Here is a 27,637-nt window from a genome sequence, read left to right as displayed (position 1 = left end):
TTGCACAGAGTTTTTTTCCTTTTATTCTTAAATAAGGACAGGGAGGGGAGAGATAGAAAGCCTTCATTTTTGCTGACTGGAAAAAAATTTAAAAATAATAAAATAAGCAAAGAATAAAAATTAGACCATTAAAACTAAGTAAAAATGACAGTTATAGAACCAAATACATCGAAAAGATTAGTTTTATAAAACTATGGAAAATAAGAACTAAAAAAAAAATCTTTAGGAAAACTAGATAGCAGTGTGGGCAAAATATTAGGAAACATTTTTACTAGGCTTGATTGTACTACACAGTGATTTGTTTTAAGTGAGGGAGGAGGGAAGGAACAATTTGTACATAAAGATTTATTGTCACTTTTTGTAGTAGCAAAGAACTGGAAACCAAGGGAGTGTCCATCAACTGAGGAATGGCAAAACTACTTACAGTAAATGAATATAACAGAATATTGTTATGGAAGAGTTGGTTTCAGGAAAAAAACACCTAAGAAGATTTTCATGAACTGATACAGAGTGAAATAAATAGAACCAAGAAAACAACTTATGCAACAGCAACATTGTAAAGATCTCTGAACAACCACAATCCCAAAGGACTGATGAAGCATGCTACTCAACTTCTGATATAGAGATGTTAAGACTCAAGATGCAGAACAAGGAATATATTTTTGTATATGGCTGAGGTGGAAATTAATTTTGCTTAATTGTATATTGATTATGAGATTTTTTTCCCCAATGAGTGAGGAAATAAAAGTGTGTTAAATTAAAAAACCCAATGGTAAAAAGAAAATTATGGTGAACTTAAAATAGTAAGAAAGAAACATACATTTGGTTTCTGTGGAAAGAGAAATAAAGATTATTTCTGGGAATGTTTTCTACTTTTGCTTTTTGATCACTGAATCAGTTCATTCATGATCAAAAAGTAAATAAGGTTTTTCTCCCCTTAACAACAAAGTCTCAATGCATCTTTGTAAGCTTTGGAGAATCATTTTAGAATTAGAAAGGAGTTCATCTAGTCCAACCTCTTCATTTTAGAGATTAAGGTAACTGAGGTTCAGAGGTGAACTAACTTGCCCCAGGTCACAAAGCAAATTGCCAGAATTAAGAAGAGAACTCAGGTCTCTTTACTCTTAAACTAGGGATATTCCATTCTGTCTCATTTTTGAAAGTAAAAAAATGAAGAGTAAAGTATTTGGTTGAATGTCAACAAAAAGGACAAAAGAAATTCCCCTCCAAATCCTAATTATTCAAATGATCCATAAGGTTTAAAGTCTTTCCTTCCCTCAGTATGTCCTTATCTCACCTGGATCCATTATAATGTACAGTGCTCTTTACTTACCACTTTAACATTTAATGAACTACCTTTCCTCCCACACTTATAGACTTATATTCCCTGTTCAAAAGCATACCATCACTCTTCTCTCCCATATTGACGTATAATAATGGAAGCATTTCTCAGCTACCCTCCTGGCTAAACTAACTCTTGAGGTTCCTAAACTCTAATAATTTCGCTCATTAGAATGATATACCCTTCATTTAAAACTCTCACCAACATACTAGTTCTTTCTTGCCTAGATTTCAACACACTAATTGGAAGTGATATTGAGAAATAAACTGGACGCCATTTTAAACATTAAAATCTTTTTCACTTTCAGCAATCCATTAAATTTTCTTATTCTCAATTCTTTTATGAACTCCCATATAATCTCTCTCAGACGTAATATATTAATTAACATTTTGTTTTTGAACCCACAGTGCTTAATATAATGTTTGGCATCATACTAGGTGGTTAATTAGAGTCTGCTAACATCTGTAACCTTTAATTCATTATTTTTTCTTCCACTTCTACCTTCTGCATTCTTCCCTCTATGAAATTCTTACCTTTTCTTCATTTGTCAGGTGATTTTTAATTTTCTTCTGAAATGTATTTTCTACTATATCTTTTAAGTAATAGTTCCTTTACCTTCTTCCTATTTTTCTCCTATTGATAAAAAAGTGAGAATGGCCTCATTCACTAAAAATTCTGAAATTAACTTATTTGTTGATCTGCCTAAGTTAGGGTGTAACTGCCTGGAGCAAAGAATATGTCATCTCATATACCTATCAGGTTAAAAAAACAAACAGTGAACAAGGTAATAAAATAAAATTTCTTGCCTTTCATGAAAACATGATTTATGAATATGCTAAATTTTTAGTATTCTGAATCCATAGTTATTCAATGAAACTCTGCAAAGAGACTCACATAAATTTAAGATAAAAAAAAATCCACTAAGGACTATGATCGTTTTTAAAAGTCTAAATCTCAATTATCTTCTACTTTAAACAAACCATAGAATTGACTTTGTGAATAGCTTTTTCATGCTCTGAAGTGATGGCTTTAAAAATCTTAATATCTATGCATTATTTTTTTTAAATTAAAACACTAAATCTATGAGAGCCTTTTTTTAAAAAAAATCTACTTAGTTTATGATATAACATTGTACATAATGGAAATGTCCACAAAAATTCTACTACAATGCTTCATCATGGCATAGAGGTAATTTTAAGTAATCAAATACTATACCAGAAAAGGCCCAGCTCTGGTAGGTTTTAGTATACCACAAAGGCTTTAAGGCTTTAAGTTTAGCCATTGGATGATTTAAGGATTCCTCATTCAAGGATTAGCCTAGCTCAGAGAATCATTATCTCTTTGTTGACTATCATATGGGAATGATTGAATAATCAATAATCAATAGCTATTCATGAAGAGTGGTCTATTAAGGAATGGAAGAATTTCTCTCTTCTAGTTAACTTTTGAAGCATTTCTCCCATCCTCCTATTTTTCTCAAAATTTCAAACAATTTCATATTTTTATAACCCCTTGAATAACTGCCTTTGATAATTTACATAAAAGGAAAGCCTCAATCAAATTATATATTGCTCTGATATGTATGTACATTTCTCATTTTGGCACAGTGAATAAAAAAAGATCTGAAATAATACTAAATTCAAAATGCTGAAAAAGATTTTTGCCAACTGAACTTTTTAAATCTGTCAAGTATTTGGATCATTCCTAACTTTCACTTTAAATTATGGAGTAGGTAGCTGCATCACTGGCCTATTTTTTAAAATTGCATTTTTTTATATTAGTTTTAAGATCTAATAAAGTTACTTACCATCAAATTTGAAGATTTTTATTACTGAAGTGGAATTCTTCTCAATCTTGGCTTGCCCACCAAGTTACTGTGTTGGAGCCTTCAAAGTATGGTAACCTATGGCTTTCATTCTTTAAACACCTAGACCTACTGAAGGATTTTCGTTTTTTATAAGCTGTATGGGCTTGCCAAATTATATAACTATTCTACCCAATCAGCAGCTCTATTTATATTACACAATAGCCACCACATGGATACAAACTGTTACTGCATGTCTCTGTGATACTATGTGACAAAGTAAATATACAGTAGGTTTCTACATAACTGATTGACGTTCTGGAAACGGAATTAAGAGCTTTTGGTTTACATTTCTCAAGTCTTCACAGATAAGCAGTTATAAAAAACAATCCCTCTCTAAAATTCAAAAACTCAAGTGTTTATATTACTGAATAATTTCAATAAAATATTGAAAAAAACTATTATAGTTAGTCATAGGATCAGAGGATTTTAGAATTGGACAGAATTGGACAATATACATCATCTAGCCCAACTTCATTCATAGATAGAAATGCTGAGAATTCAAAGGGACAAGTGGCTTGCTCAAGGTTACACAGCAAGTTAAGTTGTCTTCAGATAAAGCATACAGATCATTATAGGATGGTCTAATATTACAAATAGAATATCCCCAATAAAAAGGGAGTAGCACAGTGGAATAGAAAGGCAGGAAGACCTGAATTCAAATCCAGCCACAAACACTAAGCTGTGTGACTCTGGGTAAGTAATTTAACTTCTATTTGCTATATTTTCTTAGCTTCTGGAATAGATAATAGCACATACCCCTCAGAAGTAAGGATTAAATGAGATAACATTTGTAAAAGATTTAGCATAGTGCCTGACATATAGTAGGCACTTACCAAATGCTTATTTTCTTCCCTTTATCTTTTACCCCCCCTTCCTTTCTTTCATATGTTCAAATAATTAAAAATTAAGATTTAATACTTAAGTTGAACTCAAGATTCAATTTGTTAAAATAGTCACCAAAATGGGGCAGTCTCACAAAAATAAGATTTTTACCTGAGTAAATTTAATGGTAAAATTTCACCCAACACACACATGTATATACACGCACACACACGTTTAGACATTTAAATTGGCAAGATTAAAAAAAAAAACAGATTATTCAAAAATTGCCATTGCAGTATTTTTGCAAATATGTAAAAACAGATGTTGCTATCTCTGGACATATGAGATGAAGCTACTAGAAATTTCTGGAATAAACACATCCTGAATATAGAACCTATGCCTAAACACTTTAGCAAAATTCTTTAAATATATTCAATGTCTTATAAGTGGGTTACAGCCCACTTACTATGAAATTATAATCAAATAAGAGTTAAGTGATTACAATTTGGTGCCCTCGCCATTTTAATACAAGTAGTGCTTTATATCATATATATTTATAGTAACTGGCCAAAAAGAACAATGATTTTTAAAAAGAAAATGAATGCAAAATTCCCGAAATAGTCAACATAAATGCTTTAACTAATAGCACCACCTAGTGTCCTAATGTTTGGGTGACACCTAGGCAAGACAGGAATCTACAGAAGGGATCATTGTACTAGACCAGACTGATGTTACCCAGCCAAGCTTTTCATTTCACAGATGAGGGAATCGAAGCCCTAAGAGATTAAGTAACTTGCTCAAGGACAGACAGGTATTAAGAATGGGTTCTAACCTAAGAACTTGAACCCAATTTCAAATGCAATGTTTTTTCTATTGTTCTACACTCATTTTCTTTAATAATGATTTTCTTATAGGGAAGTTTTAACATGATAAAATTTTTTAAACTTAAAGATCTAAATTTGCTATTTAAACTTTTGGCTCAATGTTAAATATAAGGGGAAGGGGCATAGAGAAAGAGAGAGAGAAATCTCCAATAATAGTTTTAAGATCTTCAAAAACTGCCTAATAGAAATCAGAACATTATCTCTTCTTTTTTGATAGTACTAGGGGAATTACTTCAACAAAATAAGCCACAATGTAATAAATAATCCAGTAGATATAAGAAATAATTCTTACCTTGGTTCTTTTGTATGATTTTCATTAATCATCAAATCTTAAGACATCTCAATCTGGATTCCCATAGATATCTTAAACTAATCCAAAACTAACTCATAAATTCTGGAAACTGAACTCATTTTATATATTTACCCCCAAATCCCTCCCCTCTTTCTAATTTTCATATTACATATAAACTACAACTATACCTCAAGTCACTCAGGGGCCATTCTTAATTCCTCACTCTCTCTCATTCTCAGTGTCCTATTAGTTGCCAAGCCCTATCATTTCAACAATAACAACTCTAAAATAAGCATCCTTCTCTACTCTGACATTGCTACCACTCTAGTGCAGACTTTTCCCTCACACCTTGCCTAGTCTCTTCGAACTCCAATCCATTATCCACTCAGCTGTCAAATTTATCTTCCTAAAATGTAGCTCTAACCTCCTCCCCAGTCAATAATTTCTAGTAGCTCTCTGTCTCCTCTAAGATCAAATATAAAATCCTTATTTGGCTTTGAAAGTCCTTCATAACCTGACTCCTTCCTACCTTTCCAGATTTTTTATGACCTCCCTTCTGCATACTACTCTAAGATCCAGTGACAAATAATTCACCATCTCATGACTCCAAATGTTTTCAGTCACTGTCCATCATTTCCCACCCTTTCTGAAATGCCCTCTTCTTCTCTTCCTCCCCCTTTCCCTGAGGCTTCTTTCAAGTCTCAGCTAAAGTCCCACTTTCTCCACCAATACTCTCCCAGTACTTAATCTTAATCTTAATGCCCTGTTTATATATGATTTTCATTTTGTCTCCTCCATTAGGCTATAAAGAGCTCAAGAGTGGGACGTGTTTTTTTGCCATTCTTTGCATCTGTATTAGCATAGTACCTGTCTTAAATGCTAGCTGAAATAAATAAATTCATTCTTGGTCTATCAGTATTATTAGTTCATGAGAATTATGAACAAACTATCCACAAAGAAAAATTCAAGGGGATGAAAAATATATTATACAAAATTGAAAGGACAACATAGATGTCATCCATCAGAATAATATATTGGACAAAGACTGAAAGTGGATAAGTAGGGTCATGAATTGTAAAGAAAGAGGAAAAGAACTGAAGGTCCGCCTCTTGGGAAAATGGCAAAGCTCTTTTTAATATGATCAAGTTTCTTTATGAAACAAAGGACTACTTTTTATTATTATTAAAGGCTCCAAAGAAATATTAGCCAACATTTATATAGCACTTTAAATATATTAACTCAAATAATCCTCATAAAAAAAATCTACTAGGTATTAAAATACTCATTTTAGAAAATAGGAAACTGAGGCAGAGATTGGTATAATGAGTTTTTCAGGGTCACAAAGCTAATAAGTACCTGAATTCCCATCTTCTGACTCTCCATTTACACCATCTAGATGCTTCATATTTTATTATTATAAAGACTTTAACACCAACATTTTTTAAGTCATGATACACTGATGTCTGAAGAAACAAAAGTATAAATCATCCAAAAAACATGGAGGTGACAAGGTCAGTATGAATAGGCAACAAATTATGCACAAAGGAAAAGTAAAGTAAAGGATATCAAAAAAATCCAAGAGCAGAAAAAAAAGGTAGACCGATTCCAGGACAAGAATGAACACTAAGTGCTCAAAGGTAAAACTCTTGATGAAAAGAGAAAAGAGATAGGCAGGCAGGCAGGCATCCATAGGTGAGTTGGGATCTCCATTGTGAAGGAATACCATCCAGTACCTCTTAAAGCACAGATTCACAAATATTTATCTGAATGTATTGGCCTATTAAAATTATTAACATGTAAAATGTTTTCCCTTTTCTAAATGTTCTTAGTATATAATCATAAAATAAACCCAGTAGCAACCAAGAATAAATTAAACCTATTTAAAAGAAGCATAGAACCTTAAGAGCCCCAAAGTCTCTTAATGTGAAATTCAAAAATAGAAAAAAAAGTCTTCAATTACCTAGTTTAGCCATAAAACCAGTCTACCTACCTAAGACAGACCAATATGGCTCTGCAGTCAAGAGGACCTGGACTCAATCCTACTTTTGTCACTGACTCTCAACCAGCAGGTAAACTACTTAACCTCAATTATTTTTGTTAACTAATAAATGGCTGTTAATAAATAACTGCTTTGCATAACAATTGAGAGCTAATATAAGATCTGAAAATAAGATTCTACAAATTAAAAACAGAAATGACATCAATAATATATCAGAAAACTGTTAAGTATTAATATTATTCAAAAATATTTCAAAAGAAAATGGGTTATCCTTAAGATTTTATACACCACTTCACTTTAAAATTATACAAGGCCTATCAACATAATTAAAATTTCAATTGATATTTGATCACTGCTTTAAAAACATGTTCTGAATGAATTCTTTTTATATTCTAAGAGCACCTTTCTCAACCTAAAAGAGCTTTATAATTGCTTCTAATATTTATAATGCATGTTCTCACGCCAAATTTGTATTTTCATAATATTAAATACCACATATCAATTCTTCTACTCTATTAAGTAGGGGAAAGAATGAGATCAAAATAAAAGAAATTTTAAGTTAAATATATCAATTTAGATTTATAGGTTTGTTTGAGAAGCAACATGATGTAGGTAGAACCTTGGACTTCTGGCCATCTGGATTCAAACCCAGTTCTGATACTAGCTAATTGACCATAAGCAAGTAATAAATCTTGAATCTCACTTTCCTCAACTGTATAACAGGAATAAAAGACTTGATTTATTAATTTCTCTCAATGTTTTGAAGAAAATATTTTGTAAACCTCAAAATGATATAAATACTAACAGATAATCAAAAGCTAATCACTAGTCAAATAGCTTTAAAAAACAATTATTTTAAACATAATATTTGATTTTTCAATCCCTCAACCCTAAAGTTAGACGAAAAGAAGCAGAAAGAAAATGACTACAGATAGGCCAAATAAGACATACTAAATGGGTATTCAATTCTATTCAACAAGCATTCATTAAGTGTCTACTGTATGAACTGAGCTAACTGCTAGGGAAGAGGAATAAGAGAAATCTGTAGTTAGGAGAAATGAAGATACAAAGATCAGATAAATTTCTGTTCATATGCCCATACATTTTCCATAAGAAGCCGAAAGGATGTAATTACCACCCATCTCCAAATATCTCAAAACCTGCTTAGCTGCACATAGGAGAACTAGATCCAATGAGGTAAATATTATAAATTTATCGATTTTTAGGCAACAGGTATTGTGTCTTACTGTGTGCCAGGCATTGTGCTAAATGCTAAAGTTAAATATAAGAACAAGCTTTCTGATAAGAAGAGCTATCAAAAAAATGTAATGGACTACTTAAAAAGTTCATGAACTCCCTGTTATTGGAAGAATTCAAGCAGCAAGCCTATTGAGGATATTAAGGAAGGCATTCAACTAGAGGTTCATTCAGCTAGATGTATAATTAAGCTCATTTATCCCTACTGGGGCTTTTCAAAAACACCAAAATCAAAGAAGCTTTATATACCCAATTCTTAATATAAAAAAAAAATTATGTTGGTAAAATAGAAAAAGAAATCATTAAATGGAAAAAGAAATTATTCTGAATTAATGACTCTTAAAAAAGTCTAATTCAAGATGTCAGAAATTGACAAAAACTCAAGAACACAAGGTATTTCCCAATTGTGTTCCAAAAATATGAACAGCTTTCTACAAAATGCAAAATATCAACAACCAAGTAAGCTGGTTGAAAAATACCTTTAAAAAAAAATACTAATGTGATAAATACAAATTAGAACTGTAATTTCACCCTACACCTAGCAAGTTAAAGATATAAATCAAATGTTAATGTTAGAAGAGCTGTGGGAAAATTACTCCACTAAGAGTTAAAAATTTAGAATTATATAAGAATATTCATTAAAAAGTTTACATACCCCTGATATATAGCAATGACACCATTAGGCATATATCTCTTCAAGGAGTTGAAGATAGACAAGCTTCAAATATCTTAAAACTCATAGAAACACTATTCTGGTAGTAAAAAAATAAAAATAAAAATAAAGTGGTAATGAATTAAATTAATGTCAAGTATGGAATGACTGAATAAACACCAAAACATTAATATGAGATATAATTCCTATAGTTATATAGAAACAAGAAATTTGAGGAATTCCAAGAAAAATGAGATAATATCCATGAACTGATTAAAATATGGAGCCAGGGAAATAATATAAATAGATTTTTAAAAAAAGATTCTGCCTCTTTGTAACTAAAATGACAGGCAGTATTGTGTCTGCAAACATATACTTCCTCTTGGAAGCATTCTATTACAACATATATTTATAGAAGTTAGTTTTGCTCAATTGTTTTTCTTTATTTTAGGGAAGCATAAAGGAATCAAAGGCAATGGTGGTATACTCAAGAATAACCATTATTTAAAAAGAAAAGAATTCCACAAATTTCATTAAGAAAAAACTAAAACCAGTAAGAGAAACTTCTTCTTGTAGTTAAGAAAGAAAAGAAAGAAAAACAAACTGCTTTTTATTTGGCAAATTCATGGTCCATGTAGCAACTTAGGATGCACAGTGTTTCTGGTCATGGACTCTAAGATTTCTTTCTAAATTCAAATCTGGACTCAAATACTTATTAGCTGTGTGATCCTGAGGAAGTCACTTAATCTTGTTTGCTTCAGATTCCTCATCTCTAAAATGATCTGGAGGACAGACATGGCAAATTACCCCAAATATGGTCAGAGTCGGACACAAATAAACACTGAACACCCGTGGTTTATGACTGACTATAAAGAGTCCTTGATGGTAGAAAAAGTACCTTCCATTTGTCCAATAAATTTTCTTCTCTACTAGCCACAGAAATATCTCATAGCCAATGATGATTATTATTGTTTTCAAGTACTCAGGAAGAAGGGAAACAATCCAAATTACCCCTTACTTTGCACATAACAATAACCCTAGAATCCGGTGTGTCCTCTTTTCAAGGACTAAGTTGAAAGTTATCATAAGATATACTATGGAGGTCATACCACCCACCCAGATCTTAAGATTGTGACAAAGATAAATTTTTTCAAGTTCAAGGTTTATGCCCAGTAGGAAATGGAAAGGACCCAGCATCAAAGCATGGGTGGTTACAATGTCATTCATATTCAATATGATGCAATTTCATCAATCATAGTTCTGACAAGTGAAATAAATTATTTTAAACTAGCTTTAAAAGGTTTAAGCCAGATTTTTAATGTTTTGTTTATTTGTTTTGTTTAAAATGCAACATGGTCTAATGCAGAAAGTCCAGGAACCTGGATAACTGTATTTTAGTTTAATTGATTTCTTTTATAGTCCTATGTATTTTATTTTGTATATTTAAAAACATTATGGGAAGGGGTAGACAGGTTTTTAAACAGATTTAAACAGGTATCTAAAGGGAATCTAAATAGTTTGTTAGTTAAGATGTGAGAAATGAATTAGATCTCTTCAAATGAGGAAATCTGGGTTTAAATTTTGGTTCAACCTCTAACTAAAAAATGATCCCTAGGGCATTTATTTATCTGGACCTCAGTTTACAAAAGAAGGGAACTGGATTAAATGACGTCTAAAGTAACTTTACATCTCTAAATACTGGGTTTATAATTCTAAAAACACTCAAAAATGATTAAGATTATAATTAAGCACATTTAAAATTCATCTTTTTTTAGATTTAGGATTATGCAGGTCAATCTATCACTGCTTAAGTTGCTTCAAAACAACCAGCTGCATAATATTAACTAAAACAAATGTCAAGTCTCAGAGGAGACACTAAAAAAATGTGCTTGCTAGATTACTGTTGTTCAAATGTGTTACAACAATTCACAACCCCACTGGAGGTTTTCTTGGCAGATACCAAAGTGTTTTACCATTTTCTTCTCCAGATCATTTGAAAGATGAGGAAATTTGAGTCAAAAAGGTGATTTGCCCAGGGTCACATTACTAGTAGTAAGCTAGATTTGAACTCAGAAAAATGATTCTCCTGGATTTCAGGCCTAGCACCTAGCTGCCCTATGTTTGATTTATAGGGGTGTATAATTTAATGAAGTTATATTAATGAACTGAACTGGTTTTTAAAAATCACTTTAGCATCTGAATTCTAAATAAAACATAATAATCCAATGGATGTTAGTTATTCTGATTAAACTAATAAAGATTTCAGGAATTTTTTTTTTTTAGTTTTTCTATTGCTAATTTTGTTTTAAAAAACTAAATTCAGTCTTCCTGACCAGTAATTTAAATCAAAGACATTCTGGGCAAGTCTATAAATATCTGTAATTATCTATAAATATACTCCTGAAACATCTTTAGAATATATACCTTTTGTTTCCTATTACACTGATATGCCAGGAGCAATAGATAAGCTTGCTGGTCATGGAAACAGTCTGAGTTTAAATCTTTTCTCAGACACTTTAAGTAACTATGACCCCAGGCAAATCACTTAATCTCTTTTAGCCTCAGTTATCTAATCTATAAAATGGAGATATAAAACAGCACTCACCTCAAGGGGTAGGGTAGCCAGGAGAATCAAATGTGATAACATAATCAAGCACTTTGCAAGTTTTAAAGGGACATAAATTCTAATTATTACTACTAATCATTATTGATAATTATTAATCATTAATAAATTCTATTACTATTCAATCTTTGCTTCTAGATCTCCCTTTGTCAATCTATTCTTTACTACACTGTCAGAGTAATCTTTCTAAAGTGATCTTTCTTTGCTCTGGTCTCTCTGTATGGAGGTTATGAACGTATTATATTCACTCATTCAATTTACATTTGTCAATCACCTACTAAATGCCTAGCACTGTGCAAAGCACAAGTAATACAAAGAATTGTCAATCACCTACTAAATGCCTAGCACTGTGCAAAGCACAAGTAATACAAAGAAAGATATAAGAAAAACTCCTGCCCTCAAGAAGCTCACAATGAAGACATAAGCAAACAAATCTGTACTAAGTATAAATAGGAAATAAGTAAGAGGGTTTGGGAAATTAAAGTTGTGACTAACAGGAAGCCAAGAAAATCAATAAATTGATGATAGAGATGAGGAGAGAGAACATTCCAGGAATGGAGAATAAACAGATAAAATGACTTGGCAACAAAAACATCTGCTCTCTAAATTACTCTTAAGGAAAAAAAAGAAACCAACAACAATCTGAAAAATCCTCCATGAATTTAAGCAAAGTGAAATGTACTATATTCAAAGTAATAGGAATGTCCTGGAATGATGCTATAAATGACTTTGCTATTCTCAGTAGTACAATCATTCATGACTGCTCTGAAGGACTTATGATGAAAAGTCCTATCCATACTCAGAGAAGGAACTGATTGTATCTGATTACAGATTAGAGCATTCTTTTCCTCCTCCTCTTTTCTCTCTCTCTCTGAGAGATTATATATATATAAAATCTCTTATATATATATATATATAAACTTAATTTTAATTTTTCTTCAGGGTTTTTATTTTCACTAGGGTGGGAGGATCTATGTTTTGTTTCACAAATTGACTTTTATGGAAATATTTTGTATAACTTCACATGCGGTTTCTTGATTGTGAATGGGGATAAATGAGAGAACTTAAAACTCAAAAAAAATTTTAAATGTAAAAAAAGTTTTGTATTTAACTGGGGGAAAATAGTAAATAAATAAAATTAAAATAAAAAAACAAAAACAAAAACATCTGCTATATTCTCAAAGTATGAACCCAGGAAGTTAATAGCACAACATGTTGGGAAAATATCTCAAAATGTATCAAATTTAATGGCTATTGATACCACTTATCAGCTTTATTCCCCCAAAGACATCAAAAAAAGAAGATACATACATACATACATACACACATACACGCCAGCTCTTTATATGATGGTAAATGAAGCCTAAGGGGTAACTATCAACTGGAAAATCACTAAACAAATTATAGTATATGAATATTATGGAATAACATCATGCCACAAGAAATAACAAGAAAAGATGTTAAAAATTAGAAGAGAAAGAAAAATGAAATTTATAAAACTAAAAAATAAATATAAAAGCTAGCTCTTTGAAAATCCTAATGCAATTGATAAACCTTTAGCCATTTGATTAAAAAGCGCAGAAAGTGAAATCAACAAAATAGCAAACAAAACAAAATTAGTAAAAAGTATCAGAATTATGCAGTTATATTCTGCCAAAAGAAAGAGAAATAGAGGAATATCTTCAAAATGTAAAATATTCAAAATAATGGAAAAACAAGTGGAAAACTTAAGATACCTAATCTTTCAAAAGGAACTAGAATTAGCTATAAAAAGGAACTATCAAAGGAAAAAAATGCTTTGATGGAGTCACAGAATTCAATTAAATGCTTAAAGAACAATGAATACCAATACTATGTAATAGTAGTAGCAGCAGCAGCAGTACTGATGATGATGGTGGTACTGGTGGTGATTATATAGCACTTTATAAAAATATTTTCTTTTTTATTGAAGCTTTTTATTTTCAAAAAATATGCAAGAATAATTTTTCAACATTGGTCCTTGCAAAATTTTGTATTCCAATTCCCCCCCCTCCCCAGTTCCTCCCACTCTTTCCCCTAGATGGCAAGTAATCCAATATATGTTAAAAGATGGTAAATATGTATATAAATCCAATACAGGCATGTGTATTTATATAATTATCTTTTGCTGGACAAGAAAAATCAGATCAAAAAAAAAAAAAAAAAAAAAGAATTCAAGCAAACAACAAAAGAAATGAAAATGCTATATTCTGATCACATTCAGTCCCCACAGTTCTCTCTCTGGGTGCAGATGGCTCTCATCATGACAAGATTATTGGAACTGGCCTGAATCATCTTACTGTTGAGAAGAGCCACCATAATCTTGCTGTTGCCGTGAACAATCAATCATCTTTTGGTTCTGCTCATTTCACTGAGCATCAGTTCATGTAGGTCTCTTCAGGCCTCTCTGAAATCATACTGCTAATCATTTCTCATAGAATAATATTCCATAACATTCATATACCATAACTTATTCAGCAATTACCCAACCGATGGGTATTCACTCAGTTTCCAGTTTCTTGCCACTACAAAAAGGGCTGCCACAAACATAAAAATATTCTTATTTGATTCTTATAACAACCCTAGGAATTAGATGCTACTATAACAGATGAGAGAACTGGGACAAAGAAAGGTTAAGTGTTTGCTCAAGACTCACACAACTGCTACATGTCTGATACAGGTTTAGACTCAGATCTTTGTGCTATAGAGCTCTGTTCTGTGTGAGAAAGTATGCTGCTAGAATCCTTTACAAATATAATAATCAAACCAGGGAAAGATAAAAGTATGGAAGAAGAACTAATTTCATTAATGAATATCAATTAAAAAAACTCAAAATTCTATCAAATCAAACAGCAATTCATTCAAGAAATCATAATGACTAAGCTGAACTAATATGCAAAGACAGCTCAATACTGGAAAAGCAGTCAATGTAATCTTATAATTATTTTGTATGTAAGAACATCCCAAACCACGTAATTATAAATATAGAAAGCATGTTTGACAAAGTACAACACCCATTAAGTGAAAAAAATAATACAAAATGTAAGAACAAAGAAATTTTTAAAATATCAATATCTTATCTAAAACCAAAAGCAAACATCATATGTAATAATGACATACTAAAAGCGATTAGTAAAGGATAAAAAGCAAAGATGCTTATTTTCCCTCCTATTTAAAGTACTACAAAAAGTAAGCAACAGCAGTAAGACAAGAAACAGAAATTAAAGGCATAAGGAGAAGTACAGACAAAAAAAACCTCTTATTTGCTGATGGCATTATGCTTTCCTTAGAAATCTTTTGTCAGATGAGGATAAAAAAGCAACTTCACAAATACAAGATGAAGAAGTCATAGTTAGACAACAACTTATCTAACAAAAGTTCTGTGAGCTAAAAGATTGAGTTTAGCAATAATACAGCAGGAGGAAGAAAACTAATAAAATCATGAATTGCCTTTAAAAGCAGAGCTTCACAGATCTGTCCTGATCAGACCACATCTGGAGTATCATGTTCACATCTGGGAGCCACAGTTTAAGATCGGCAGTGCTAAGCTACAGAAGTTCCAGAAGAAGGCTCCAGGACAGAATCTGGATTCTATGTCTTATGGCAGTGGTTAACATTGCTTAACAAAGGTGGAAGATGGAATGAATCTGACTCCACCTCCTAGAGTGGGCTTGTGGGCTTCTGTATCTCCCAGAGTGCTCTTTGGCCCTGAGAGCTTCTATATTATATGCTATTCACTGAGTACACACCAATCATTATATCACTGGGAAACCATTATTTGTTGTATGTTTAAATCAACATTAAACTAGATTTAAACATTATCTCCTCAATACCACTTAGTACCTTGTTTCAAGTTCTGGCCCATAACATCTCCTGGTAGGATCAAATCAATCATACTGAACCATGCTAAATTAGATAATTATTGTCTCTATCAACTCTAATGAGTCAACACTTTGTAAGGATTCCAACACCTAGGTACCAAGCACTACATGCTAAGCACTGGAGAAAGGCAACAATAAGTACAATCCCTGTGGCTCATGTTGCTCACAGGGAAAATTGGAAAGAAAATACCCAAATTGGGGATATCTCAGATGACAGGCTCTAAAATTAAGGAGAATTGAGGAAAGCTTTTTGTAGGAGGCGAAACTTTAACTGAGACCTGTGGGAAACCACAGAATAAAAGTGAGAGTTTCCAGGAAAACACCTGGAAGGAGGAGTCAGCTTGTTACTGGACCAGACAGGGGGTATAAAAGGTAGGACAACAGAAAAGGTAGGAAGGCCTAGTTTATGAGGCAGCTGAGTGTCACAGGGGATGGAATGCTAGGCTTAAGAGTCAAAGCTGATTTCAAATCCAGCCTCAGTCCCCAGCTAGATGGACCCTGGGCATGTTACTTACCTGTCAAATAAGGATCACAAGATTAGTATGAGGATGGAATGAGATGTCTGAAAAGCCAGAGAAGTTCCATGTTTAATCCTGGAAAAGGATCACATAGGATTGAACAGAGAAAGATGAAATGGTCAGACTTGCACTTTAGATCCTCAGCTAAGCAGATGGAGCAGAGTGGGAATGTCTTGAGGCAAGAACACCAAGCACAGAGCGCAGAGATGACAGGAGCCCACCAGGATGATGGCAGGTAGGTTCTAATGGGGGTTCTTTCCAGATATTGGCCAAACTAAATGATTTTTGTGGTCTCTTTTAACTTTAAAATCGATGATTTCTGTTCTGTTCCAACATAATTTTTTAGAAATGTATTTACTGAAAGAGATTTGGAGAAATTTGAGACATTAATGCATTGCTGGAGGGATTCAAAGATTCACCCATTCTGGAGAACAATATGGAACTATGCTGAAAGGCCTATAGAATCATGCTTTGATCCAGCCATACCACTCCTAAGTTTGTATCTCAAAGAGATAAAAAACAAAAAAGAAAAGCATATATAGATATAAATATAGATATATATACGCAAAAAAAATTTTATAGCAGCTCGTTTAGAGGGACAAAGAATAGGAAATTGGGAGGATATTCATCAAGTGATGGGTGATTGTTTAATGAAATAAGAAATGAAGGAGTATGTTTTCAGAAAAACCTTTAAAGACTTATATGAACTGATACAAAGTAAAGTGAACAGAGAACCAGAAGAATACTGTACAAAACAATATCATATAATAATCAGCAGTAAATAACTTAGCTATTTTCTCAACAATACAATAATCCAAGACAATTCCAAAGAACTTCTAATGAAAAAGGCTATCCACCTCCAGAGAAACAACTGGAAGAACCTGAATGTAGATCCTTTAATGCTTTTTAAAAACAATTTTTGTTTTCTGGTCTATTTTCTTTTCAAACCTATGTTAAATTACTTGCTTTCTCAATAAGGAGGAAGGGAAGGGAAGAAAGAAGAGAATTCAGAACTCAAAGTTTTAAGAAGCAAATGTTAATTGTTTTTACATAAGAGGGTATTTTTAAAAATAAAAAAGCTATTTATCATCAATCTTAATGATAATTTCCAATGCTAAGATACCCAATTGTTTAAACTCATAGCTTATACACCGCTTTTACAATCCAACTCTTTATTCACAACACTGAATGGAAAAATATGAAATACACTTTTCCCCACAAAGTAGCTTCTGAACATTTTCATGAAATATTCAGCATTAACATTTCAGAATAGAAAAGAGATTTTTCAAGTCATTAAGGAACATAAATTATTGCCAAATTTAACATTTTCTTCTTTTCCTGTGTGTGAACATACATATGGCAAAGCCCATCCTAACAGTATTAGCAGACAATAAAACATCAATCTCTGTATTCCAAATTATCTGAACAAATGAATATCTCACCTTAATTGGATGGGTTATAATGATTTTAGGAAAAACCTGAATCATCTTATCAAAATCTACAGTGCCCTAATGTTCTAAAGCAGCCCATTAACTTCTTTTGCAACTAAGAAGACCCCTTTCTCCAAAACATCTTTAAATGTCATATCCCAGATCTTTCAACTTTACCCCCATGTTTCCTGTCTTTAAATACTGCAATGTTTATCTCCACAGATTTCAGTTGTTTTAAATATTTGCAAATCCTTTAATATCTCTTATCTACTATCCTTTCAGCAATCCAAATTTTATAAGAAAATCTTCCTTCTTAAATAACAAGGAAAATATTATTTCACAAAAACCTAAACAAAACAACTAGATTTTAGTTTTTAAATCTTACAAAAATTTTAAAAGAAATCAATTAAAATTTTAGTTTTTTTCTTTTCTTTTCAAAGGTACAGAATAAAGTAAATAAGTATGTAGATACCCTATTTATCTATACAAGTTAATTATTCCACCTATAATAATGACACCTTATAAGTTTTCAGAAGTAAATGCCAGGCAGCAACCAAGTAAGAAATTAGAATCAATGAATAAACAGTGAAGTAGCTATTCTGCAGCACATACGTGCTAAGTAGTGGAAATAGACTACTTTTTTAAATCCAACAAATTAGAATACACTGTACTGCATAAACTGTAATGCTAAATTCCTGTTATGAAATAACTCCCCTCCTTCCCCCGAAAAAAATCTTAAGTAATGAAGTTGACTGACCTCAAATCTTCCAATTTAGGAGTAAAGATAATAGTCTATAAACAAAATTCAGGAAATAGAAACAGAAAAGGTTAATTAGAGCTTCCTGAAATAATCATCAGTCCATTTCTCCAAGTACTTGATTTTGTAAACACACACACTGGCTTAAATCCCCCAATTTAATAATCAAACCAAAGTTTGCCTAAGTATTATACATATTCATCTCTATTATGCTATAATCCCACTCTGGTCCATATGCTATAATAATAATATAATATAATGTTGCCTTAATGCTAATTCTATTTTGTATAAGTCACCATTCTGTGGAGAGGTGTGTTTTTCATAACTTGCTTTTTAAATATTAAGATGGGTATAATATGTCTGTTCATAAACAACTGATAAAAACATATGGGACTTTGAGAAAAGACAGACCACCAGTGGAAAAATTTGGATAACAACCTCTGTTAAGGGCCTGTTGACACCCCATCAGGTTGGAATTAAATTAGCTAGTAACCAAATTAGGTCACCTGCCACCAATCAGAACCTGGGTATATAATCAGCTAATGTCCATAGTCAGAACTGTGAGGAACCCTGTAGGAGATCTAAAATTTCCACTTACTCCTTTGCCAGATGAAGACTTTCTCCTGTGTGCTGGCACCTGGTAGTGTTCACTTGAAGGCAACACTGACTTAGTGTCTTGACTTATGAGACAGACCACACTGGCAAACACATGGCCTCCAGCTCCACTGAAAGGAACCTTGACCTTGAGTAAGAGATGCTGGTAAAGAGATCCAATAAATGGGAAGTTCCTAGAAATCAGATTATTTGTTGTTCCTAGTGGAACTGATATTTACATTGTGCACACATTAATTTATAATATCTATTGGACAATTTTTAATTAATCAAGTTTGATAATTAAGTCTTTTTAGTGTGTCACTATTTAGCACAGGGAATGGTAATTTGTTAGCATATATGCATTGTGTGTAACATCTGCCCACAAAAATAGGGGAATAATGATGCAGGCATATAAATTCACCTATCATACGACACTTTTCATATGTAACACCAAGGATCACATTAAAAAGATGAAGCTCTCTATATAGTCAATCAAAAAAGTCTTTATTGAGTGGAAGGCCAGGGACCCAGAACCTGGACAAAGATGAATCAAAATAAGACAAAGTAAGTAGACCCTCTTCAACACTGTAATTTTTTTAACTGGACAGTTCTAGAACTTCAATTTATCCTGTAGGATTAATAAGCATAGAGAAAAGGTGTTTAAAAACACTATAAGGATGAAACAGACATTATTAAAAAGAATTTTTCTGTTCCAACTGATCGAACAATCTTAAGCAGTTTACATTTATTTTAATTTCTACACTGGGGTATTGATAAATAAAAAAGTTAAATAAATCTATTTGGAAAATCTTTTTCATGGTAACTTAAACAAAATTATTTCATTTTCCTCACCTTTAAAAGTCAATTTTATAACCAATGTCAATGTTTATATATGTTACATAGAACTAAGAGGTATCTGTTCAGTAAATATTTAGTACTCTTAATACTACTAATCAAAATGAACATCTAAATATTTTATCAATTCATTTGGTTTAAAATAAAGTGAATTTGAATTCAAATAGTATGTGCAAGTGTATATAACTAGATTAAACAAAGAAAATTTTCCAAAATTATAAGATATAGCTAAGGCCCATTCAAAAACAGTTAACCATAGTAAGAAACTAAAGCAATTCTCTTGGCACTGGTCACACCTTTGTTTTTAAATATAAGTCCTACATTTTCTGTGGCTGTTCATCAACTCAAAACAGGCTGTTCATATGATGCTGAGGTGAAGTTGTTAATCTTGCCACTATTAAATAAATTTCTCAGCACGAAAATAAAATGCTATCACAAGTTTTTAGTCATCATGGATCATACATACTCATTTTTTAAAATAATGATGCAAACCAACAATTCCAGCATTTTCTTACCTCAACAGAATATTTATATTTGTACATTTCCTAAATTTAACCCAAAATAAAGTAAAACTTATCAAATCAAGGTATATTTGTTAAGCTACACTATGTGATTAAAACTGTAGCTTACAATCCACTTGGTTGAGGAAAAACCTAGTGAATATTAATCAATTTCAAAATAGTTCAGATTTATGTTTAAGTCCTCCACAAAATACTTTAAACATCCACAGAAGCGCCATCCCTGAGCATTGGAGCAGGCACAGGAAGTTTCACTGAGCAGAACTTGCTTTGGGAAAGATAAAACTCATTTGCCTTGGCAAAAGAAAAAAGTAAAGTGCATTCCATGAGAGGAGAAGACTCAGAGGTATGGCTAAGAATAGTGTTGTTGCAATAGTGACTACTACAACAAATGTGTCCAGGGAGATAAGACTACAGTAAGGGAAGGGTTAAGATAATTGAGAATACAGAAAAAGCAAAGGTTACACAGTGGATAGAGTATTAAATTTGAAGTAAAGATCTAAGAGTTCAAATCTTATCTCAGACCTCAGAAAGTTACCAATTCTAGAACCTTGGACAAGTCACTTCACAGCAGGCCCTCAACTTCTATATCTGTAAAATGGGGCTAACTAGACCATCTTCAAAGTGCTTATGAATATCAAATGCAATAATACGTTGATCACTCTATATGTTAGCTATTGGGCAATCAAAGTAGCTTACTGGTCCAAATATAGGCAACACTTTCACCACTGAATGCCTTGTGTAAACCTGAGTCTACTCTATAATGAGTACTGCCTTCCTACAAATGTATTTTTTCCTGTAAAAGAGACTTCATTTTAAGGGTTCAGCCTTAAATTCTAGGACCATCCATATTCAACATCCATATCAATCCCAAAATTCATGCTCCTAATCTATCTCTAGCCTCATCTACATTTCAGACTACTTTTTAAATGTATTAATCTGAGCAGTGAAGTGGTACAATTTGGAACTCTGGTCCAAAGGTTACTTAACTATACATATCCTTTGACCCGGTAACTACCTCTAGTTCTAATCCCAGAGAAAGAGGAAAAAGGTCACATATGTACAAAAGTATGTGTAGCAACTCTTTTTGTTGTGGCAAAGACCTAAAAATTGAGAGAATGGCTGAACAAATTATATTATACAAATATAATGGAATGTTGCTATTCTGTAAGACAGAGGCATCAAACTTGGGAAGTACAACCTCAAATAGATTAAAATGTAATCAGAAAATATTTAAGAAAATAAATAAAAATACAACATAGATTGTTAATTTGTGGCTTTTTAAATCAATATGTGGCCTGCAGGGATCCTGTTTCTATTTGAGTCTGATATCACTACTTCTAAGAAATGAAGAGACAGTTTCAGAGAAAACTGGAAAGACTTGTATGAGCTGATAAAAAAATAAAATTATCAGAACCAGGAGATAATTTTAAAAACAATGTAAAGAAATAATTTTGAAAGACATAAGAATTTATTTTGTTTGATTATGGAAAGAACTAAAGATTAAAATCAAAATCCTGATGATAGACTATTATTAGTAGTGTCATTTCTCAGGATATTCCATACAATTTTTTGTGGTGTAAAAAGATAACTGAGCAGAAGGGTAACAAATAGAATAAAAACTACAATTATCACTGATAAACCAAATGGTATAAGCAAAGGATTGGAAATTAGGGGACCTCAGTTGTGATCTTGGTGACTATAGGCAAGTCACTCATCACTATTATGATTAATATAGCATGCATCATTTGTTTGTCTCATTCATCACTTGGTAATGATGCTTTCTTAATGTATATATGTTCCACACACCCCAAAATTAAAGCATCTCAAAAATGTCTTTTACGTATCCTCCATGACGGATATGCTCTCCAGTATGCCCTATAATGTTTGTTGATTGAATAGCACAGTGTCTTTGCACAAAGATGCTTAATATATGTCTCAATAGAAGTAAAGGAAGACAAATAAAAGAAACAGGAAAAAAAGCCATTTAATGCCCAACATAATCAATAATTATGCAAATTACTCTGCATAATAACACTATATCTATTACTTGATGATGTATGAGTAACATACCATTATGACCCTATGACCAGTATTATCTAAGCATTTCATAATCTATTTATGTAATTCTTAATTTATGTCAAGTTCAAAGCAAAAACCAAAAGTACCAAGGATTGTCAGAATAATGTGATCACCATATATGAGGGTAGGAAAATATTAAAGCCTCATTTATAGGATGAATAATACACAGATTACAACTGTACAATGATTCCTATGGACCAGGATTTCCTACTATTGCTGTATTTCTTTTGCTCAGTTTCTAGTCCTTCGACTAGGATAAAGTAAAGCATAAAGACCTTCTGTATAAAAGGTGGAAAAAAACACCTTTCATTTTTTTGGTATGCTTACTCAATTCTATGATCTGCCTCTATGTTTCATTTCTTAACTCTGCCTTTCCTCTTCAGATTTCTGAACTAACTACCACATATCCAAGTATACCATGTTATTCAGTTCCTTGGCTTTAGAGCTAGATGAGATCTTAGTCTATACCACTCACTTTACAGAAGATGAAAACTGAAGCCAGAAAAATTGTTCTCCCCAGGTATTCTATCTTGACTGAACTACAGAATAAAATGTATTCATCAAACTTTTCAGTAACTCCATATTTTCTTACCCAAGTTTAAAGTAGTTATTTGTCCTTTTACATTTGAGAAAGAATATTAAACAAAAGTCTTGAGATATTTTTTACAGTTTAATCTAAAGATATATGAAAAAAATTAACATCTAACACTAAGATCCACCTGGAATAAACATAATTCCTTGCCTACAAAAAGAGGGTAATAATAGTCCACTTATTTCCCCAAATGATACCTAAAATTACTAAATGTAAAACATTTTTTCAGCCTTAATAATAATGAAACAGAGGAAGAAAAAAACATTTTTAGACTACTAAGTCACAAGTCAGATAAAAAGGAAAACATCCCATGATTAAAGTAAGAACAACACAACAGGGGAAAAAAATGAATCATATCACAAAACATGGTAAGGGAAATTCTAAATGGATGATAGAAAATATTTTAAAAGGAAAGGATTATTATTAATCAAGTTTCATTTTATCCATAAATCAACAAATATAAGTACCGAGTTCAAATCTAATCCAGATGAAAATTAGCTTTGTGGCTTAAGCTTTTCAGTTTTACAAGATTAGTCTCTGGGAGTGAAGGGGGACAACAAAGGACAGACTAGGCTTTCTAACTATGCACTACAATTAAATTCTGGAAAAATATAAAAATTCAGCAGAAAGTTATTTTAACAGAATTATGTAGCACATTATCTTTAAAAGTGAAGAGTAACAAAAAGAAAAAAATAAACTTATTAGCTAATGAGCTGAGTATCTTTGGGCTTCTGTCCCATGACGAGTCTCTCCTGTTAAGTTGGGAAACTCAACTTGTGTTCCTTTGGAAATATGAAAAATTACTATATTGGAAGCAAGCCAATGACCTTGATCAAAGCCAGATTATGCTTGAATTGTTAAAGGGAAATACAGCATATGAGTAACGTGAGTATCAAATAATTTTCCACTCAACTTTCTCCTTTATAATACACATATAAATTCACATAACTACACAATAATTCACAAATTCACAAATATCCCAAATTTATTTGAAAATGTGGAATAAAAACTAACACATTAAAAATGTTTACAACACAAATAAAAAAGCACTTTAACATAAAAGGTATTATTTTTACTCAGTTCTTTATATTACCAATGTTCAACCAATGTCCAGAAATATTAAAAATCCTCCATTTAAATATTTTTTCCATGATAAATGATTAAAAGAAAATTCTAATAAAAAGTATGGAAATCACCTATTCAATATGAATATCCTGAAACTCCCAGGTCTTTTTCAGAAGTGCTGTCTAGATATACCTCCCCTACCTTATACTTGAAATTGATTTTTCACACCTAAGTGTTTAAGATTTCACATTTATCCCATATTAACTTCACCTAATGATTTGTCCTTTCTATAAATAGAATGCAGGAAAAAAAATGTATTAAATATTCTAGTTAGGTTCTAATTAATTTAAGTTTTTGTCAGTTTAGCAGGAAGGCAACATAAAATTAAAGATTAAGGTGTGTAGGCTGCCTTCATACATAGGCAGAAAGACTTGTGGATATATGGAATTAAATTTGAGTTATTAATAACAATTAATTAGAGAAACAATATAGTGAATGGAGGACCACTGAGTCAGAAGTCCTATCCCAGATTCAAATCCTACTACATATATGAATGCAGTCAAATACTTTAAACTTTCAGTACCTCAGAGATTCTGTGCTTTGTGCAATCAGAATAAAAAAAAAAAACTAAGAAAAATTTTAGCCATTCTTTTCTTAGTCTATGATAGAACATGTTAAGAAAATGTAAACTAGCACATTTTAATTTGAAAGAATAAATAATATATACATACTATAAACAAAAAAATACCTTAACAAACTCAAGAGCTTCTGAAAAAAGGTCACTAGGAAGAAAATTACTGAAGGAAAAAAAATACAGTCCAACAAATAAGTCAAGGCTTGCTTTTTTTATATCAGGTTGTCTTTATATAAATATGCTACATTTGTTGCACAGGTTCCCCTCCCTAGCCCTTTAAGGAAGATGGGTGGGAAATAAAATTAACACATTGAAAATATATAAATTAATTTTTAAAATAAATCTAATTTCCAAATTAGGTAAGGGCTTAAAAATTATAGTTTTTACTTGAAAGGACCCTTAAGAAATTTAATTATTCCTTTTTGTAATTCTAAATTTGATACTAATAAGGTTTTGTAATGTGAACATCTATGAACTAAAACGAAAAGCTTCTCTCTTTAAAAAAATATTTTTTAAATTCACATATAATCAATTTTCATAATGGGAAACATCTTTTAACTACAGGCTAAGGATGGAGCAAAAACTCCATACCCATAAATCTATTCTTTCCTCAGTAGTCAACATAGGAACCAAACATGAGGATGCCAACAGCTACTTAAAGGAAAAAGTGCTAATGATATGATTACTGATGCTGCTCCTATTGCTGGACAAAGGGTTTGCCTTCAAGTCACTTTTTGTTCCAGATTAAGTTTCTACCTACCTAAAAAGCCACCCACCTTTCATCCTTTTTTTGACCAGAAAGTTAGGGAACAGAGAAATTTCAAGAATCATGCCATAGATTCTTGGCACTTCTAAACTGGACTTTCAAGAATGGCAAACAATAACCTCCATGATTATTACATTTACATACTGGGAAACCATGAACCAAAAAAGCTACAGAAAAAAGGAAGCAAGAATTTGTTTAGTGTCTATTATGTGCCAGGAGCTTTAAAAAACATTATCTCATTGATTCTCATAATAATTCTTATTATATGTTTGAAAGTCCTCTATTCTGTGGGGTACAATTATTTCCTTTTACAATTATACATTACAAGTTATATTATTCTTGCTCATACCCTATTGCCTTTTAGAATATTGTATCCCAAGATTTTCTTTCCTTTTTATGTTTGTAGCTTAATCTTATGTAATAATTGACTGTATTTTTAGTATTTGAAAACTTTCTGGCTATTTGCAATCTTTTTTTCTTGGATTTAGAAGTTAACATTCCTGGATATTTTCAATTATGGTTTCTTTTAGCCTGTTTTTACTTTGCCTTCTCTTTCTCTTAGAGCTGCCTGGTTTTTATGATTTCTCAGACTATGATATTCAAATTATTGTTCTGTAAGAAAAGACCAGCAGGATGATTTCAGAGAGGCCTGGAGAGACTTACATGAAGTGATGCTAAGTGAAATGATTAGAACCAGGAGACTGCACACGGCAACAAGAAGACTACAAGACGATCAATTCTAATGAATCTGGCTGTCTTCAACAATGAGTTGATTCAAACCAGTTCCAATTGTTCAGTGATGAAGAGAGCCATCTACACTCAGAGAGAGAGGACCGGGGGAACTGAATGTGGTTCACAATACAGCATTTTTACTTTTTGTTGTTGTTTATTTGCACTTTATTCTGCTTCTCTTTTTCTTGTGCAGCACATTAATTGTATAAACATGTATACATATTTTGGATTTAACCTATATTTCTACCATGTTTTACATACATTGGACTACTTGCCATCTAGGGGAGAATGTGGGGGAAGAGGAAGAAAATTGGAACATAAGGTTCTGCGAGGGCTAATGCTGAAGAATTGTCTACGCGTATATTTTGAAAAATAAAAAGCTTTAATTAAAAAAAAATAAAATAAAAAGCCATTACAAAAATAATAATAAAAGAAAATGATATTCAGGCTTTTAAATTAAAATTGTTAATTAAAATAAAATAAAAATCATTACAATAATAATAAAAAAAGAATATGATATTCAGACTTTTTTGTTTGATCATGGTTTTTAGGGAGCTTGATGATTGAGAAAAAGAGGACTTTCAAACATTCCTGATAAAAATGCATTGTGCTATAAATTGAAATTCATTGAAATTGAAACAAAACCACGGGAGGGATCCAGAGAAACCTAAAAAGATATATATTTGAACAACTAGACAGGACTCAATGAAAAACTTCCTATATTCTAGCATAGAGAAAAAAGACAAATGCCCCATCAGAATCTTACTGTCCTCAAAGGTCATAGGAATTTAAAACGATAACTCCAAAGTCTGGAGGTAGTTTTTGTTGTTTTGAAGGTTTTAAGAGAATTTTTTACAAAAACATAGGGGGAAAAAGGAATAGTAGAAGGAAGAACTTATTGTTTCTTATAACTGAGGTGTATGAGAATAAAATTCACCAGTAGAAAGAGGGGACAGCTTATAAATTTAATTTTAATCTGAACTGGATAAAAGAGAGTTAAAAACACCCAAAGAATATAGCATAAAGTTGCATTAGATTTTAAGACTTAAGGGGAAAAAAAGGTAAAACATCTTTTACAGATAACTGCTAGTATTTAGAATTGTGCAGAAGTTTATTTTTTCCATCTCCTAATGTTATACAACATAATCAAACAAAAAACTTCTCTCTGATATCAGTGAACCTGATATATATTTTTTAAAAAGAGAAACAACCACTAAAGCCCACATTATTTCTTTCAGATTTTTAAGAAAATGTCAATGCCAAGTTAAAAATTAGTTCATTGTGTCCATTAACAGTTGTTTTAGTTCAAAAACAACAATCAGAATCTCTGAGTTATATTCTCAATTTATAATGTGTTGTATGACTGTGGTGACTGTGTTAAATGTTAAAAGCCCAGAAAGAAGAAAAGCTTTGAATATGAACATTTATAAAATTCAATTTGTTACTATCTGTTCATA

General features: G+C 31.7%; 1 protein-coding gene across 4 annotated transcripts in view; it reads right to left on the bottom strand.

Annotated features, from left to right (window-relative positions):
• The window catches only part of SLC23A2 (solute carrier family 23 member 2), a 108,819-nt gene that overhangs the window by 69,188 nt on the left and 11,994 nt on the right, over nucleotides 1–27,637 (bottom strand). The window contains exon 1 of one of the 4 annotated variants that reach the window (XM_023494687.2): nucleotides 3,150–3,367. The exons of the other annotated variants lie outside the window; for them this stretch is intronic. The gene's annotated coding sequence lies outside the window, so the exon portion shown is untranslated. Of the gene's footprint in view, nucleotides 1–3,149; nucleotides 3,368–27,637 lie in introns of those variants that run through there. 4 annotated transcript variants of the gene reach the window in all.

This window comes from Sarcophilus harrisii, chromosome 2, assembly GCF_902635505.1.
Source record: "Sarcophilus harrisii chromosome 2, mSarHar1.11, whole genome shotgun sequence".
NCBI classification, from domain to species: domain Eukaryota; kingdom Metazoa; phylum Chordata; class Mammalia; order Dasyuromorphia; family Dasyuridae; genus Sarcophilus; species Sarcophilus harrisii.
The sequence above is the reverse complement of the archived record's forward strand: the minus strand, read 5'-3'. Positions and strand labels throughout refer to the sequence as shown.